Below are 15,813 nucleotides of genomic sequence, written 5' to 3'. Positions count from 1 at the left end.
TTTGTACTTACTTATACTATTCATACTACTGCAATAATGAGAAAACATCATATGTACACCTTTGTGAATTCGAAAGATGACCACTTATTTAATAGGCTGATAATGTAAAAATATGATTACTCCTATATTAACAGAAATAATAACGAAAATTAAAAAATTAAAATTGTCAATTAAAAAATATTCAGACATTAACGAAGTAATAAAATTGAGTCCAAACGACTGCCCTCTCTTTGAAAGAAAGAAAGACTAATGTGGTGTGTCTTTATCATTAGAACCGATTTTGAACTTAATGGTGATGCATCATATACGTTTACATTTAACCTTATTTTGTGTGATTCTGGACTTTTTATCAATGATGTGTACGTATATCTTTATTTGCTCTTTTTGAAAATTAAAACGAACTGAAACGTACGTTATTTTGAAATTCTCTATCGGCACATATGCTTAAAGCTAAGTGTGGGATTACAAATACAATATATCAAAATCATAACTTCTTGCACTATTTAAATTGCTGATATTGTTTTTGCTGCTAGTAAAATACATTGTTGCCGGTGATGGATTGGGTGCCTCCTATACTCCAGTCGGCGCTGATGTGACCTCTTCTGTCTCCATTCTCACTGACCTACGAACAATATATGAAACATTTACATATTATCAACAGCAGCGTCGGTATACACATAAACAGTACACTTCTAAAAGGTCATTTTGTGTATTATTTCACTTCAAGTGGTAATATGCCGACTCAATTAAATACCCATCTACGTCTATAAGTTAACAAAATTAAGTTGCAATATCGGCCCAGCCGTTCCTACTTCAACAATTAAAGAAAACCTGCTCACATTCGGCCAGGTAGTGGTTACACTAAACAGACTTGATTACATCTTTTGCGTGGTTTTATGCCAAAAACAGGGTCACATCAAACGGTTAAAGCTGACCAAAGATAAATTATAAAGTATATAAATATTTTTGAAAATATTCTTATTAGTGAATGATATTGAAATATTCGTAATTAGATTCAACAGTTTGGTTTTAATAGCATATGCTTAGTTCGTGTTTAACATAAACAGGAATTAAAAACTTATTTTGCGGGCTTTCGATAATGTCTTTCCTTTGTAAAGCAAAGAGTGTTGATGATTTACACTTTTTGCTTGACAAAGGAAACAGACGTTTGTGGTAAAAACAAGCTTGATCTTTACCAATGTTGATGTAATTGTATTCAACTTGGTCATTTAAAATTAAGTTAAGATTTTTATAGTCAAAAAGGTTCTTTCATAACAAAGTGAATATATATAGACATATATTAATAAGATTGCAATCGAGAGCATTGCTATACGCTACGTGAAGCACATACTTTTAATAAGGGTTTATTCCCTTTTCAAAGACAATTCTAAAAGACTTACTCATGTCAAATCGTTTAAAAATTAGAAAATTAATAAGGAGAGTATTATCAACTTCAATGAAGATTCGTCATATGAAACACCATATAATGCAAAAAAGATTCATACAGACTATTGAATTCTTACTTTGATCTGTTACTCAACGCTTCCTCTATGGTTTGTGGTAGTTTTCTCCCTGAGGTTTCCGGTAGAAACAAAGCAATGCACCCTGCAATCGCTGCCATACTCCCGAAAAGCAACATTGGCAAGGGACCCCATACGTTTTGTAACTCCAGTATTTGTGGGGCCAGCATACCCCCGATACGAGCACACATGGAGGATACGCCCATACCGGCATTTCTATGGAAAATATTTAAGAAGAAACTTTGTTTATTTTACAGCAATTATGAATCAAGTGTTCCAGCCTGTGTTACTATCTCCTGTTGGACCTGATCGATGGCGGTGGTTTAAATAACGGAAAAAACGAAGTAACCTAAGAGAAACCCACGTGGTCCGGCACATGAACCAATACCTTTTTATGTCCGATCGGGATATAGAACCTCGTCTGTCTTTCTGAAAAGCACGTGCTCTATTCACTGCACCACCCGACCACCCTTACAATATTTATGTTGTCATTTTAAAATACTTCAAACTAACTAAGATAATTTATCGTCACAATATAATTCCCCCATTTATTTTTCTTTACAAAGACAATGCAGTACAAGAAATCAATAAACGGAAAACAGCATATTAAATTAGTTAGTAAATATAGAAGGACTATTCCTACCTGACCACTGTAGGGAACACCTCGGCCGACATCAAATAAATGATACCATATGATATCGATATTCCAAATTTCCCTATCAAGGCAAATGCGACTTTGGCCGTTACCAAATCTGTGGAAGAACACACATTCATAGATTACACATTCGGTAAACGAACAATACTATTATGTCATTTAAGTTGTACCCGATTTTGAAGATTTTTTATGGCACATGCAACGAAATATAAACAGTCTGAACAAATAGGTTTTATTATAATGCCTGCTAGGAGTATTTACTGACTTGTATTCTGAGATAAGATAATGCTGTATATTGAACAATACTTTTCGCGTTGTTGCAGAATAGTACAAACCAATTAAGTATCTAAGTAGATTTTTTACAATTTGATTGGTTGTATTTGTGCTTTATGTTCCATGTAAAGCTTTTGTCATTGAAGGACGTACCAGGACTAAGAGGTGGAGAAAAACCGGAGGGCCCTGAAAAAACGACCAACCTGTGGCCAGTACCTGGCGACTGCCTCACTTAGCAAAATTTGTTCAATGTGACCACAAATAGTTCAACTTCATTTCGATGAATATTGACTATGTAGAAATTGTTTTCAGACTCAAATATATCGACGATGTACTTCTTAGATATCAAGATATTTATTATCCACTTCGATCCTATATCATATATACTCTCCTGGACATCAAATCAAGACTCTTTTACAGTATGCTGTACAATTTTTCGATCGAGAGCTTTCCTTTACTTGACAGTAACATCACTGCTTCTCCGTTCTATAGTGATAACATATCGCAGATGATTTGGTATTCAATGTTTGATATGAGTATTGAGTTTTCCGTGATAGATGTAGATGATAACCTTATAACACAAGATTTCGTGATATGCCGGTTGATAACAACTATGGGTAAGTCGTCGTAATCTTCTTGAGAAACATTCAATTTCCTGCGCGAAGAGGGGTTGAACATTTTTTAGAATAATCATTTTTGTTCCCTGATTTCCTGTTTTTTGGCTTTCAATATGGGGACGTGATAGTACCTGGATTTGGTTTAAATTAACATGGTGGGTATCGCGATAAATCAAAAAAAAAGTTACCCTTCTCGAATACCTGGTTTAACTTTCGTTTGCCGTGTTAAACGCATCTTGATAACAGAAACAAACTAACCATTTGGTATGAAACCGGAAATGACACATGCTATTCCACTCATTGTCATTGCGCCCATTAGGGGCAGTCGACGCCCCAGTCTATTAAGGAACATGATATAATTAATTTGACTTTTATGGAAGCTGTTCTCTTGAGGGAAGACAATGAGATAGAGCAATAAAGACCTTGTATACGATCACATACCAGTTAAACCACACATTAATAGACAGAAATAGCATCGGTAAAGGTCGGAACAAATCCACAAAGGTGTACTTCCGGCCATCGGTTACTTCCAGATGGTCTTTCTGATCAGTTATATTTTCCAGCATAGCATCAGTCACCTCCATACTGTTGATTCTCGCAACATGCTTTATGATGGAATTAGCTTCTTTCATTCTACTTTTCGACAGAAGCCATCGTACAGACTCTGGGAGAATGCTGAAAGTTAAAAAAACACTTTTTTTCATTTACATATTTTTTTCCTGTATTTGTTTGTTATGAGGGTCGAAATTCATGTAATTTTCTAAAATTAATCATATCAAAGCAAAAAAAGATAAAGGTTCAACAAAATAATAACAAATACCACTTACACTGTTTGTCTTATTTGTCCGTAGGAACCAATCTACAAATTGTATTAAATCTCAATAGAATTGTTCTTTGCGGTAAACGTTAATACAGTTACATGTGCCTTTCGTTCATGATACAATAAGTAAAAACAACGACAACAAGAAGATACCACAAATAGCCATAAAAATACCACCGACATTACGATTCTGAACATGAATGCATACTCTATGTAGGAAATTCGTTTATCACCACGAACAATCTGGTATAAAACTAACCATTGCGATTATTTATGAAAACAAATGCAAATCAAGGCCAAATGAAATACTGCTTCAATATCCGTACCCTGCAATATCATTTAAATTATACTGAAAGTGAATCCTCAGACTTAGACAACGTCACAGTCTGGTAACAGACAGTTGTTCCCTAATTCGATTATTATTTTACCACGTGTAGTCCTTATTTTACTTGTGACTGGAGTCATTATTTATAGATGTATAGGTGCAAACAATCAAGCTTTTACACATTATTTATTGATGTACATGTGCAAACAATCAAGCTCTTACAAATTATTTATTGATGTACAGGTGCAAACAATCAAGCTTTTACACATTATTTTAAACCAGCTGTTTTACAACTCATACTACATAATCAACAACATCTACAAAGCTACTCTCTGGATTTAGGAATATTAGCTTCATCGAGAGACTTACCAGTTGAGGCTACAACTCTAGAATTCAGACGCTTGCATGGAGATGTGTATACGTATAAATGTTGATGAATTGGCTGTATATTCTAAATGTGGTGGAGGCACTGACTCTTACTTCTCGAAACCATTACTCAACCAATAGTTGATTTTTTGTAAAGTTTCCCTCAGGATGTTATTTCATCTCGTACAATATTAAACGTTTTAGAAATATAATGAATTTCCCATTATACACCTGTGAATAAAGAGGAAGCAATGTCTGAGTCCACTAATATCTATGAATAACACTTTCTTTCTAAGACACAAAAACAAAATGCTAAAATATGATTAATTACAATAATTCAATATTACAGTCTTGAGCCTTTTTAATATTCAGCAATTTGTCTCCTTGTCAATCGGAAATTATGATATTAACGAATTTTCACCACAAACGGAAAGCTATATTCATTTTCTTTTCAAATATGAAAAAGTATTAATTATTTTGAACAGACTAAAGACCTGGTTCTTAGTTTCAGCTTCTATCGATCTTGAACAAACTACCTATCCCAGTATTTATTGGTGGATTGGTCGAGTGGTTAACGCAAGCGGCCGGGTCCCGATATCCGAAGTCGTTGTACGCATGGAATATTCAGAGAAAGTTTTTTTCTACTGTCCACACAACTCTAACAACCCAGGTGGAGTATATAATGGCCTGGGGTGGATTTTGCGGTATCTGTGCTATAGCGTTCAAGTGAGGTGGCACTATAAATGATACCGTTGGAAGCACGATCCCACTACAAACAGAACACATTACATCTCCAGCATACACACAGACATACACACATAGGGATATATTAGCCAGGTGGCATAGGACTAGTAGTTAGCGCCTGATAAGGCAGCTCCTCCGGATTCCTAAAACATTGTATCGATTAATGTATGTGCTAATTGTATTAATTGTATATGTATGTACTGTAAAGCGCTTTAGAGTGGCTTATGTTATCTAGAAAGGGCGCTATATCAAATATTGTATATTATTTTTATTGTTATTATTTTATTTGAACCTTTTTTTCATGAGCATGTCAAAAATATGACATCGACACCTTCCCACAAGGTCTTGAAAAGAAGTACTAGTTTTGGCCAGTAGACATGCGACAATAGATTTTGCAGGTCTGGTTCTCTGCGTCAGGCACTTTTTCAACCATTCTATTTTGAAATAGGTTCGTAAATACACAAACTTTTGCCTCGTGCATTAACGTTTTTATACGTATTCGTCAAAATAGTATTGAAACGACAAGTACCACCAATAAGCGGCGAACAGAACCACCGGTACCGTGATAACCATCTCGATATAGCGCCAGTGTCTGATGAAGTAGGCCAGCAAGGAGAGAAGCATGTACCCGACAGCGTAGAAACTCACGATCGTCTGACCGGCCAGCAAACGGTACCGAGGGGCCACCAACTCAGTGCCTTCAAAGTATATCGAGATATATAACAATGGGACATACATTATTATATCTGATAAATACATATATTAAGTAAACCTCCGCTAAGTTCCTGATGAACATATACAAAGATAAAAACAAATAAGCGTTTGGTATACACTGTTAACGTCATGTGAATTGAATAATACTTTAGATCGTTATTATTTTATTTTTACGTCCAGTAACATTCTAGACAAACATGTTAACACCTAACAAAACAATATTTTGCTATATTAGATTTAATCTTAAACTAATTAAATAATCATAACAACGAAAGACGTACGTAACCTTCATGTGTTAGAGCAAAGTAAAGTTGAATAAGTTAATCAGTGATAATCGCAAAGCAATTTTCTTCGGTTCCATGTCGTTTTTTTAGGATGTTACATTGAATTTTGTTATCCATTTTCATACATTATTTAAAATGTTAATTTAATTATCAATTAAATAGTTTAAATAAACTAAAGACCATATTTTTTTCTTTCTTACTGGCGGATTATTATTATAATGGCAGACACTTACACATAGTGTACGCTACTAGAAAGAGGCCCGTTTGTGCTGCTCCCTGTAGAATGTAAAATGGTATGAACACTACCATAGATGGTGCTAAGGCTGCCGCACACCCGGATATAAGCAGTAATACTAGACCGCAGAAGAACATAGGTTTCCTTCCAAATCTGTAATGCAATTAAAATTACAATGTCAATGTTTGAATCCAATTGCTTTATATAATAATTTGCAAAAATGAATCTTATTTGGTGTTATTTATCTTATTAGTTTGATAACGTCATTACTACCATTAATTTATTACTCATACTACATAATAATATTGTTACCTAGAAATTAAAAGTAATTGCGTTAAGATGGCCGTAAGGTTTGAAAACGTTAGCAATGATTAGCTATATTCGTTTTGTTGATATTTTTATCTGAATATGTAATCGATCCACGAAGTCTTCAAAAAAATCGAAAAGTGTGTATATAGATTCGACAAAAAAGCTATACAAACACATACACAATGTACTTACATATCAGAAAATTGGCCAAAAACTACCGCCCCAACAAGGCGTCCTAAAAAGTAGAGAGTCTTTGATGTGCTTCTTAACCATGCTTGACTGCATACAAGGTTAAACTAAGACAACAAAAGCAAAAACATTTCAGTTTAGTTATACATGTGTTCCCGTCTCCTCTGATACTGCAAGCTTCACCTATTATTGTCTATTTGTTCAATACACCAATGCTTTGAATAATGTCGATGTTCAACTATTAAAATCACAATATTGTGTAGCTGCAATTTCATATTTGCTTTGCAACACATTTTTTACAATGTTTTGCTGTTTTATAAGTTGATGCATTATTGTTGATGAAGCAACATGGCACACTATCTAGCATCATTTTAAACATTTTTGTTCTGTAACGATCTGAGTGCAGTGAACTAGTTACCTCAGACACGATGGTTGGTCCGTATACTTTCTCTGAGTACTCCCACTGTGTGCATGGTTCGGTTGTGAAATTGAAAGGCACTGTAACGTTTGATACGACAAGTATAAAGTTTCCATTGAGCAAAGAGTCGTAAGTCTAAGAAGGGCTATACAGCGAACATTCCTCCCCTCCCGTCCTTAAAAAATCTTTCCATTTTTTCAAAGAGACATTTGTAAATATTTTGTTCAATTTGTTTGAGTCGTTGATTGTGCATTCATATTCTGGTTTTGCGCCAACAAAAACCATGTTCATTGAATGAAACGCACATAGGATTCCCACCAAACATATCAGAAACAGACGAACCTTCTGGTAGCGTCCAAAACCGTCAATACGTTGGAGCAACTCGTCAAAATGTATATCTGAAATTGTCTGCTAAGCAAAAGAGATAAATTGAGATTAGTGACTGAAGTTAGCCTACAATGTGACAACGAGCAACTGAAATTACAGATAACCTGATTGGCTGATATCTTGGATTTTTTTTTTTTTAAATGTTATTTAATTCTATCAGAAATATATAAGTGTATAAACATAATGATCATCATTACTGACAATAATTTAAGCGACATATTGAATGGCGTAGTACAAACGGACTAAACAAAATATACATATCCATGTATTTATATTTTGATCCAGTCCATCTTTCGATTTTTTGTTTATTTTAATTCGATTCATATTCATATGCAAGACGTGTTTTTAGAAACAGTGCTTAAATGATTTTTTTTATAATAAAAGTATTCAATTACATAATTTCGAACTAAACAATTGCAGTGTTAGCTATGAATGAATAATTAAATAATTTTCCATTTTGACACTGGTCGTTGATGATTTAAAATGTACATTGTTGCATGTAATTAATCGCACGCATCTTTGTCTGGTCCTGGAGCAGAACATGGCTGTGCTTCCAGTTGTATTTGGGATTAATTGGTATAACCTCGTTTCACCAGGGTACAACCTAATTAAAATAGTGTTGTATTTGCGGTTTTAAGATCCTAATGATTTTTTTGTGACTGAGCTACCAAAGTCGACATTCTTGTTGAGATCTTTCTCGTGAAAAACGTGAAAATAGCACAACTACAAAAACGATCACGTATACATAATGGTATTACTGAGCAAACGAACGATAAGTTATAAGATAAAGTATATGGTCTCTAAATAACTGTTTTAAAATACAAAACGTCATCATAGGATATGATTAAAAAGCGTATTAAACATGATGAGTTAAATTAATTGAAATGTTTAATCAATCATTCAGCTTCATATTGGCGACTTTGGTTTCTCCAACATTCCTGTTTTGACATGCTCTCATCACTGTTATAAAATATCTATAATTTATTTTATCTGGTTTTAAAATTTGCGTGATGTAACCGTATAGAGAGTTTCAGTTTTTCTGATGTAATTGGATATCATCCAATAACTCAATTCAGCGAATGTAATTGAAATACCTGAGAGAAAAAAATGGTTTTCATTTTGACATATCAAAAACAATCACCTAAATATCTTTCATTTGAAATTGTAGGAAACACAGAATGCGTTAAAATAACGTCCTCTGTTAATAATAGATCCAATTTTACTATATTTAATCCGGAGCGAAATGAAGCGCGAGTCATTCATCACATGAAACATGAAACAATTGCTCTACCAAGGGTTTCAGAAAAAAAACTGGTTTGATATCAATATCTTGAAGAATACATTAACTCGTTGAAGGACATATGGAAGGGTTGTCTATATATTCATAAATCTAACTTATTTTCATATTTAAAGTAAATGACAACATATGAATAAGAAAGGCTCAGCGATATCTTCTGCTCAAAGTTAATCAATGCATTATAATACTCCTTGCTGGAGGTAATGTTGCAAGGATGACTGTAACACAGATTTAACATCATGATTGATTTATTCCTTTTTTCTTTTGTCAACAATAACGACATATAAGAAAATATAGATAACAATTCCACTGTTGTAAAACATAATATTTCATTTGAAACTTTACATTTATCCAAAACTCATAAAAACTTCGTTATGTACGCTGGGATATAATATGAAACCATATTCTAAAAAAAAAAATGGTTCTAATATACATGACCTAGTAAGCATATTTCTATTCCACATACACAAACGACAAAAAATGTACATGCACGGTATATTTCACCAACTTAAAAAATTACTTGTTTTAATTGAAATCACATGTAAACACTTTTTCAATAACCCGAACGTATTTAACAGCTAAAAACTATCATGATATTCATACATATTACTTGACTTTGGCGCTGAACCGTGATGAGTGTAACTTTACCATTCTCTTAGACACAGATAAGCCTGATTCACTTCATAAAGATATGTTTACACTACTCATATAACCGATTTTACTACTAATTCTTTCACAAATCAAAGGTAGATCATAGCTACAATAATCATTATAAAGTACTTTATACAAAATATCGATTTGACATTTTTTTCATTCTCAAAACACCATGACACATAGTGATATACATTCGCGCAACTCTACACAAGTAAAACATATAGAACATATAATGCATCATACTGTCAACACATCATACTCTTTCATCAACAACAAACAATGCATCATACCGCCAAAACATCCTTAGCATTAATCATTAACATACAATGCATTACACCGTCAAGACATCCTAATCTTTAATTATTAACATACAATGCATCATACCGTCAAGACATCCTACTCTTTAATTATTATCATACAATGCATCATACCGTCAAGACATCCTACTCTTTAATCAAAGTCGACACTCGTAACTTATTACATCTAAAACAATAGTAACATATATCATACTATCAATTTGGTACTTCATAAACTGATGAATAAAATTAATTTAAATTATCAAGAAACCTTCTCTAGGGGCAATATTAGTTCCTTATAATATATGATTAGTAATTAATAGTTTATAACCTAAATGTTTGCACTCTAGAGTGTTTAGTTGCCTTAAAGAACTATTTCTTTGCAAATTGCTCCTAGGAGCAAAATACAAAAAAATATATATCCACAATAGTTTTGTAATAAATACTAATAAAACGATAAGCTTTTGTAGAAAAAAATTATAGATTCGTCAAACTAAATAGATACTATTTCTTCGCGTTGAAACTGTCAAGGGTCATTGATAGTAGTTCACAGACAAAACGTGAACAATTTCTGTTCCTTTCTTTTAGAATTGTTTACGGAAAAAACAGAATCTTCGACTCTTTACCGCTTGTTATATAACTATCCTCATATATTTTTATAAAAGGCGCTCTGTTAATCTTTTTAACTTGTGGAAATGATTTATCAAATTCTTTTTATCCATTAGATTGATAAAAGACAAAACTATTTACAGTTTACAGATACATACAGGTTTTTAAGAGGTTAACCTTTGGTCAGAGTCACCAAAGACACTTTTGGCCAGCATTTAACCTCAGTTGCTTAAACACGTTATCGACATGATGAACGCCCGTTATTTCAACAGACACCTGGAACAGCTTTTTGAATATCCACCCGTAACTAATTTGTGCAAGCGGTTTTGCTACCTGCTTTTCATAAACCTATTTGGTTTCAACTGATTCCATGTTCACACATAACGTAAGTAGACGTACATATACACACACTATAACGTGATATTTTAAATGGGTTTATCCACTGCTTAACACTGAAATAACGTGACAAAACATATCACGTATGTTTACTAAACAGGTGCGATTACTTAATTCCATTTAACTCGTGACACTGAATTATTGTGCATGCTAGATGCCATTAACAGACATGATTATGAAAAATACGATATAATATTAAGCTATTCGGATGTCAACGCAAGGAGGTGATTCTCTGTAGATTTTCTCAAAATCTATTTTGGAGCTCTTAGCACCGATTATGTTTTACTTTCACTGATTAAAACTGAAAGTTGGAGCGTACAAACGTTTATTAATACTAACATCCTAGAACCCACAACGTTATTTTCTAAAGGCAGTTTTCTATTTTGAGACTCTTCACCACTGTCTCCATTCAGTAAAAGTCTTCATTTATATATTTTCCCCCTAATCCAGTTATTGCCAAAACCAAATTACGTGAAAATTCCTACCGCTATAGCTTAGAAGTAGTCTGTAAATATAAACCTAAATTTCCGCTATTGAGCCTACATGTCATGCTAAATGGGATTAAGAGTTCATTAAACTGGTCATAAATGGTAGGCTTTTATAGACATAAGCTCTTATTTATTTTTATTTTGTCCTACCGTTCTGTCCCTAACCTAACAAGCTATGCCAAATTAGGTCGGAAAACATTCACCGAGTTTTAGAAATAGTCTGTGCAACGTTAACCCTTATTTCTCCTTCTTTTACCCGCCCTTTCATTTTACGGAGGGATCGCTGAATGAAGACAAAAGTTCTTCTAGTATTCCAGGAAAGCCTTAGAAATAATCCCCAATTACCCCTTTAAGGCCGTATTATTCATTCAAATGTAAGACTTATCACTACTAATTTATTATTTTTACTAAATGTATTTCAAAATAATTTCCTGATTTTACAATAGGTTTTTCATCCTATGTATAAAGTATTTTTTTCTCACAACAACTAAGTAACTGATGCTAAATCACGGTATATAACACAGTCCACAAATGTTACTTCATTGTTTGTTCATGGTGGGATATACGGTTAGCTACACGTGTCAATATATGACGTAATATGGGCAGTGACATTGCAATTGGTTACAATTGATGGATTTAAAGATAATGGAATGTTAAAGTAAATCTTTTTTCAAATATTGATTTAAAACAAATAACTGTTCTTTTCTATAAATCAACTGACATTTTATATAATGATTTTTAGCAATAACCATCCTCAAGGAAATGTATGGAATTGTCCATAATATTTATGAAAACAATCTGTTTGTGTCAACAATAACTTAAACTAGCTCATTTTGACAACAAGCAATTATATTTTACTAATAGAAAAAAATGGGAAAAAAGTGTTTTGCTATGGAATGATAACGTTATCGTTTTTTTATGTGACGTCACAATGATACTGGTATATATATACAAATAATGTATAACAAATAACAGGAGAATACCGAAGTATCAACAAAACCATAATTAAAACTCGAAATCGATAAAAGTAGGACAAAATATGAACAAAAGAAAGATACAAATTACATAGAAAAAGTATCTATAGTATATCCATTAGAAAGTGACATTACCCAAAGACTCGCCAAGAATATAACCGCCACCCGACGACTCGAGGAAAACGAAAGTCATTAACAAATAACACTTTTGAATTGTAAAAAATGTTAAGGTTCAACAATCCCCCTGAAAGTTCCGATTTTCAATTGGGGTCTTTGAATTTGCTCTTCTATTTGTTCTTTAAATATATTGAAATTGTACTGTACATTAACTATTAAAATGGTACATAGCGAGGTTAACACAATCAATAATAAGGTATTAAGGTGATGTCTTCATAAAAAATAACTAACCGGACCAATAACATGTAAATGTCTTTTGTGACCCAACCAAATGCTACGAAAGGACATATTATATTTCGTTCATTTATATACCTTCATTTATATAGGTCATGCGGAGATTAATTTCCTGTTTACTGTAGTTCCAGTGAAACATGTTTAATGAAGACATAAGCCTTAACGCCAATATTGACTATATTAACCCGCTCTGGAACATTTTAATAGCTAATGTACCAGTTACAATATATTTAAATTACATATATTAGTTTCGATCTCTAATTCAGGTATTTGAAAATAACTTATCATGGGGTTGAATCAGGATGACTATAGCTTGTTGAACCTTAGAATTTTTACCCCATCGTCTGGAAAATTTGTACTACTCTAAACACGAAAAGAGTTTTGTTTAAAGAAACAAAAAGCAAAAGAAAATATTAAGAACTTTTTACTGATACCCTGTAAACGAATGCACAAATAACATTCCTTCAATAACTATGCACATTGAGCACCATTTTGTCTCGGAGACAATCGAATTGAAGTTTTGTAAACACAGTTTCAGCAAACAAAACAGTTATGGTTATGAGAACGTTCAAAAAACTATTCCCACGGTTCAACCATTTGTTTACCATTTGAATGCTTCATACAATGACTTGAACTGTCTCTGTGTTCTCCTCATCGCTAGGACATTTGAGGGAGTTTCCATTGAGTCAATATTAAATGTAAATTAATACTTTGTAATAATAGCTGAAAGTGTAATGCCATCAAGTCATTACGGTTGTCACAAGCAGTCCACTAGATGTATACTAGACCTATGGTTTATATTTCTGCCCGCACATCCTACACCATCACCACGTTTGCGTGCAATTTACGACATTGACGTCATAAAGATATGACTAGAAAGTAATCTGAATCGATATTTGATGACTAAGAAGCATAAAGAATGTTTCTGTAATACAATCTAGTATTTTAATGTTACAGAGCATTCAAATATATAATTTAAAAAAATAAAAATAAGCACCAGCACGTAAATATTTCCATTAAGCCATATGTGGTAGCACCATCTCTCGTGCATTATACGAAAAAGCATATTCCGTGTATAATAGCATTGTTTATAGTAATTAAAGAATTCTTTTAGTATTTTAGACGTTACATTCGAATTATGTCTTTGTGTGTTGACACTATTGTATATTATGTCTTTGTGCGCTGACGCTATTGTATATAATGTCTTTGTGCATTGACGCTTTTGTATATCATGTCTTTGTGCTTTGACGCTATTATATATTATGTCTCTGTGCGCTGACGCCATGGTATATAATGTCATCGTACGTGAAGCTATTGTAATTATGTCTTTGTGCACTGACGCTATTGTAATTATATCTTTTGCGTTGACGCTATTGTATATTATGTCTTTGTGCATTGACGCTTTTGTATATCATGTCTTTGTGCTTTGACGCTATTATATATTATGTCTCTGTGCGCTGACGCTGTGGTATATAATGCCATCGTGCGTGAAGCTATTGTAATTATGTCTTTGTGCACTGACGCTATTGTAATTATATCTTTTTGCGTTGATGCTATTGTATATTATGTCTTTGTGCGCTGACGCTATTGTATATTATGTCTTTGTGCGCTGACGCTATTGTATATTATGTCTTTCTGCGTTGATGCTATTGTATATTATGTCTTTGTGCGCTGACTCTTTTGTATATTATGTCTTTTTGCGTTGATGCTATTGTATATTATGTCTTTGTGCATTGACGCTTTTATATATCATGTCTTTGTGCTTTGACGCTATTATATGTTATGTCTCTATGCGCTGACGCTGTGGTATATAATGTCATCGTGCGTTGACGCTATTGTAATTATGTCTTTGTGCACTGATGCTATTGTAATTATATCTTTGTGCGCTGACAGCATTGTATATTATGTCTTTGTGCGCTGAGTTTATTGTATATTATGTCTTTGTGCGCTGACGTTATTGTTTATTTTGTCTTTTTGCGTTGACGCTATTTGTATATTATGTCTTTGTGCGCTAACGCTATTGTATATTATGTCTTTGTGCGTTGACGCTATTGTATATTATGTCTTTTTGCGTTGACGCTATTGTATATTATGTCTTTTTGCGTTGATGCTATAGTATATTATGTCTTTGTGCGCTGACGCTATTGTATATTATGTCTTTGTGCGCTGACGCTATTGTATATTATGTCTTTTTACGTTGATGCTATTGTATAGTATGTCTTTGTGCGCTGACGCTATTGTAAATAATGTCTTTGTGCGCTGACGCTATTGTATACATGTATAATGTCTTTGTGCGCTGACTTTATTGTAATTATGTCTTTGTGCGCTGACGTTATTGTTTGTTTTGTCTTTTTGCGTTGACGCTATTTGTATATAATGTCTTTGTGCGCTAACTTTATTGTATATTATGTCTATTTGCGTTGACGCTATTTGTATATTATGTCTTTGTGCGCTGACGCTATTTGTATATTATGTCTTTGTGCGCTGACGCTATTGTATATTATGTTTTTTTGCGTTGACGCTATTGTATATTATGTCTTTGTGCGCTGACGCTATTTTATCACATACCTGTTGCATCTTGTTATAGTAATACAAGCAATTTTCAGACCATGAAATACAACGTTTTGTATTGCACATATGCAATACAGAATGTTGAATTTACCTACTAGCCGGAACTACTTTTTATGGGAACCCCCTTGTCATGGCGAACTGAAAAGTTCCCGGTATTTTCAAAAAACATCAAAGTTTATAAAATCTTTGTATCGATCTCTAACAAATACTGAAGGTATGTGATAAAAGCAAGACCACATATTGTGTTTTTCTAACGAATCA

General features: G+C 33.2%; 1 protein-coding gene and 1 pseudogene across 1 annotated transcript in view; both read right to left on the bottom strand.

Annotated features, from left to right (window-relative positions):
* Positions 1-15,383, bottom strand: part of LOC110449809 (organic cation transporter protein-like) — a 29,262-nt gene extending 13,879 nt beyond the window's left edge. The window contains exon 1 of the mRNA XM_021496906.1: positions 10,871-15,383. The gene's annotated coding sequence lies outside the window, so the exon portion shown is untranslated. The remainder of the gene's footprint in view (positions 1-10,870) is intronic.
* On the bottom strand, positions 222-15,558 carry LOC110449839 (annotated as a pseudogene).
* Between the last annotated feature and the right edge of the window lie 255 nt (positions 15,559-15,813).

The sequence above is a fragment of the Mizuhopecten yessoensis genome, unplaced genomic scaffold (genome assembly GCF_002113885.1).
Source record: "Mizuhopecten yessoensis strain PY_sf001 unplaced genomic scaffold, ASM211388v2 scaffold4823, whole genome shotgun sequence".
Classification (NCBI taxonomy): domain Eukaryota; kingdom Metazoa; phylum Mollusca; class Bivalvia; order Pectinida; family Pectinidae; genus Mizuhopecten; species Mizuhopecten yessoensis.
Note: the sequence above shows the minus strand (reverse complement) of the source record. Positions and strands in the feature narration are given on the sequence as shown.